A 4,661-nucleotide genomic window follows, 5' to 3' on the forward strand; every position below is an offset into this window, starting at 1 on the left:
CTGGGAATCCAACTTTTCACAATACTCAAACGCAGAATCCATATTCCTGCATTCCAAGGCCAGCTCGAACGCTTCTCTCGGGTCCTTCGTAAATTGCGCCACGACCTTCCCTAGCCCTGCTGCCACCAGGTATGCGTTAAACGCATCGCCCAAGGGCTCATGCTCCTTCAGCAAGGATACCAGTTTGGGCCAGTCCTCCCTCTCGACCGCATGACGGATGTTGACCTCTGTAGCGACCTTGTTCTAGAGCTAGCGCAGAGGCAGGCTAGCTTGCGGGTCGTAGTAGAGGATGGACTTTGACCGTCTTTGAAGCAGTAGCCGGGGGGCGACCGTACAGGAATGCAGAAAACTCCGTCCCGAAAGGAAATTGTAATGAATGCCCGTATCCGTGGAATAAAAAATAAAGCCCATATCGTCCCATATGACACTTCGAATCCTGTTTTTCTCGGTTATAGTGCAGACCGCCTTCATGCCCTCTCGCACCAGCACTTTGATTTCCTGAGCAAATAGCAGTGCGACATACTCCCCACATTTGGAAGGGATTAGGTCAACCAGCGGCTTGCCTAGCGCATGCTCTTTCACCACGACCAGTCGACTGCTAGCAACCGTCCCCTCCATGTCGATCTCAAGCAGCCTGCTTCTCTCGGTGACCACGAATATATCCTTCTCGACCGAAAACACCATTTTCAGACGGATACCCTCCGGCACCTCGATGCTATGAACCGCCTTTTAAAAGGTGATTCCCTGGAGCATCAGCTCCCCACCCTTGACCAGTAGAGCATACTGTTTCCAGAAGCAGCCATGCACAACCCCCGTCTGCTCCACCACCATCGTATTGCCCTTCACGATACGTGTCAGCTCTCCTACCAGCAGGTAGCAGTCCTCTTTGGCATAGTATGCGATTTTGGTTAATGGCCCTTTAGCGAACGCCACTCTGTTTTGCTTGCCCTCGGTGGAGAACTCGACGATATCACCGTTTTCACCGTGTGGGCAGACCAGTCCCCCAACTGCGTTGATGGTGTAAGGCCTGTTTTGGGGGGCGATGCTGAGCACCACAAAGCCGGAGTCATGTCCGGCCGCGATCACTCCGCTCTCGACCATCTGGCACAAATTCCAGAACCTGTCCTTATCCAGCCTGAACTGATGGAGCTCTTCGCTTTCCCTGTAGTTCCAGATTTTGATGGTCCTGTCCTCCGAGCAGCTGACGAGTACATCCTCCCGGGTCTCGAACATGACCGAGCACACGTTCGTGGCATGGCCGTTCAGTGTGGTGGTGTGCCACACCACCCCCCCTGAGTACTTCCACAGGCGGATCGTCTTGTCATCCGAGCCTGAGGCCAGATAGTTGTTCATAGGATGGAAGCAGGCCCAGTTGACCCCCCTCTGATGTCCGCTCATGACCTTGACGCACTGCACATCTACATAGCTGGTGTTCAGCTGCACGCTGGTCGACTTGGTGTACCCCTCGAAGGTCCACAGCCTGGCATTGCCATCCAGCGAGGCTGAGACGATCAGGTCCTGAGAGGGGTGGAAAAGGGCACTCATGACATAATGCGAGTGCCCAGGGATAGTCGACACGCAGGTCCTCGACTAGTAGTTCCAGAGCCTGATGGTCTGATCATCCGAGGCGGACACGACCCACGGCAGCACCCTGTGGAACTCCACCGACCGGATATAGTCCACGTGTCCATTCATCTCGCAGACAGTCCTCTCGTCCTTGTAGTTGTAGACGATGATGTTGAAGTCGTCGCCCCCGGAGACGAACAGCGGCAGGGTCATGTGGAAGTTGACGCCTCGCACTGGGCTCTTGTGAAGCTCGTATTTGCGGACGAACATGGCCAGCTTCAGATCGTAGATCAGCACCTCGCCGGAGTGCAGGGCGAGGATCAGCCACGGCCTCAGCGGGTGCGCGTGCAGGCTTTGACCCGATTGGTCTATTTCGCCAGCAGCACCTCTATCTATTTCATTTATAATCGATCCGCATCACGCCAGCAGCTTGTGCCAGTCCTCCTCGATCTGTATGGGGCGGAGCCATGCCCGCGCTTTTGCGAGGATTCCTTTGAGTTCCTTTCTGCCTGGGAAATGCTTTTGGAGCCATTGTTGGACCACCCATGTCATGGCTGCCGCGTTGAGGTGGCCGGGTTTAAGCCCCAGGATCTGCAGCAGTTTGGGGGAAGGCTACCAATGCCCATCAAACTCCTGCAGGCTGATGATCTAGTCCAGCTCCTTCGAGGGCTCAGGCCTCAAAGGCTCCGCTTTCGGGGGCTCTCTCTTCTATTCCTCTATCAGCATACTCTCATGGCAGGCCTTCTAGAACACATCCTACTAATCCTGTTATTAGGATTCGACTTCCATGGACTATTTGAAGCTTTGTTTAGATCTGGACATCGGCTTCAGGGCTTTTTATAATGCTCCGCTGTCGAAAGCTTTGCTCATCTTCGCCACTCCACGGGTTTTCAAGGCGGCTGAGCCCTTCCTGTTTCCGTTAGTAGCAGCAGGTGCCGCCATCCTTCTATACCGTTTTTTCACATGGTCTACTGGCTATTGCTCTTGCTTGTCCTTATAGTGCTAAAACTTCGCCCTGATTTCATCACCCTCCACAACCGCCAGCCACGCAGTATACTTCGAGATGACCTGGCTGCCAACCGACTCCTCCACAATATCCTTTGTGACGTCAGCCTTCCAGTCCCGCAGCATAGGCGCCACCTTCCCTCCAGGGACAACCCTTTCCAGCAATTTGATCTTCTTGTAGGAGTACATCTGCCTGAGCTCAGGCACCTGCAGAAGACAGGCTAGAGGCACCACCAGTTCTTATTTTTTGTTGGAATAGCTGTCGAAATAGTTGAGGAAGATGCGGTCCTAGTCGGTCGGCGGCCTGCGTAATTTGAGGTAGAAGGTCAGTGGCTGGTCCTTTTGGATGTAGGGGATTGAGGCTGGGTTGGGCAGCACTTCTTCAAACAAGGCGTCATCGAACTGTCCTGAAAAGTTAGATAGCACGGGCGAGACCAGGTTCATCAGGATTTCGATGATGGTACCTTTTAGATCCGCCTCTACGCTCAGCATTGCATACTGACCTACCCCGCCCTCCGCCAGTCCCTTCACCAGTGCCTGAGACGCTCCAGCCCCGATCCCCACACAACTTACTTCTCACTCCAATGCGCGGCCAGTGCCACAACTGCGTTGGTATCGCCTACTCCTCCGTCAGTCAGTACGATCACGTTCCTGGGCATGGCAGGCTTGATGGGCTGTTCGTAGATGGCTCTCAGAGGGGTGCTGATGTTGGTCCCGCCCATATTGGCCTCCATGGCCTGGACCTTAGCAAGGGCCTCGTCTAATGATTTTTTGTGGTAGGGTTGGCTGGCCTTGAAGAGGAATTCGTGGCGGTTTCCAAAACTGACGATATTGAAGAAACAGTTGGCTGGCAGGCTTCGGAGGAAGAGTTGGAGTGCTTATTTAGCCTTTCTCATGAGCCCGCCTGACATGGATCCGCTTCGATCAAGTAAAAAGATGAATTCGCCCTGGATACCCTGCTCCGCCTCCCAGATTCCTTTGGCCGCCAAGGCATCTTCATCTCCCATCTCGCAGAACCTCGGCACCACGCTCACCACCCCATACAGGCCATCTCCACTTCCCACATACTGCGGAGCGTGCATCCTCTCGCAGCCATACAGAAACTGGAAATCCGTGTCCGGCCTCTCCTCCCGTGGCAGCACCAAGCAAGCCCCTCTCTAATCACGATGCAGGGTCTACAATTTGTGAGTGTTACTATGGGTGACGGTCAGCGCGGTAGCCGTCTGCACGTTTATCTTGAAAATCCATTTGTAGGAGGGCGGGGTGCCGATCTCCGTTGGCCCGCTGACCGCCATGTATCGTGGTCGGACCTTACTGGACAGCATAAAACTCCAGAACTTGTTCATAGTCAGCTCCGCCTCCTGCAGGTAGGCCAGCCGGATCCCCACTGTTTCTTGGGGCGGAATGTTGCCCAGCTTGATGAAGATGATATCGTCGGAGTTGACATACCCCGTCGCCATGGCTACAGTCGCCCCTTCCCTCTTTTTCTTGTCGTACTATTCCTGGGCCTCGGTCAGTTCCTTGACTTGTCCTTTGACGCGCTGGCCGGCTACCTCGGCCTCGAACCTGTGCAGGGCCGCCCTCGGGTCGATCGGAAAACAGTAGACCGCATCGATATAGCAATCCTGGGTATTCGTATAAACCAGCCTCTGCTCCACCTCCACCACATTATGCCTAACCCAAGCTTCAACCACCACCTCCCTCAGCGGCAAAGACATCTCCCCCACACATTTCTCACCCACCCTGGGCTCATAATACAGCCCGCATCTCACCCTGCCTGGTTTTTCCTTCACAAACTTGGAGTAATCCAGCATTAATAATTCTTTAATAGGATGGAAAAACTGAAATTTTATTGGGGGCTGTGTGGGAGGCAGGGTTGTGAGCTGGAGTGCCCGGCTGTAAAGCTAGGAGTTGGGGGCTGCATGTGCCTGCATATACACGGCCGACCTCCCTCTACTCTTAATCGACAGACACGAATACAAATTCTTCAGGTTCTGAAAGCAAGGTGAATGGTGGTTAGTTCATGCTTGGATTTTGATGCCCTGGAGGGCGGAATGCTAGCGGAAGCTGGAGGCCCCGAATAGGATGCC

The sequence above is a fragment of the Hippocampus zosterae genome, unplaced genomic scaffold (genome assembly GCF_025434085.1).
Source record: "Hippocampus zosterae strain Florida unplaced genomic scaffold, ASM2543408v3 HiC_scaffold_204, whole genome shotgun sequence".
Lineage (NCBI taxonomy): Eukaryota > Metazoa > Chordata > Actinopteri > Syngnathiformes > Syngnathidae > Hippocampus > Hippocampus zosterae.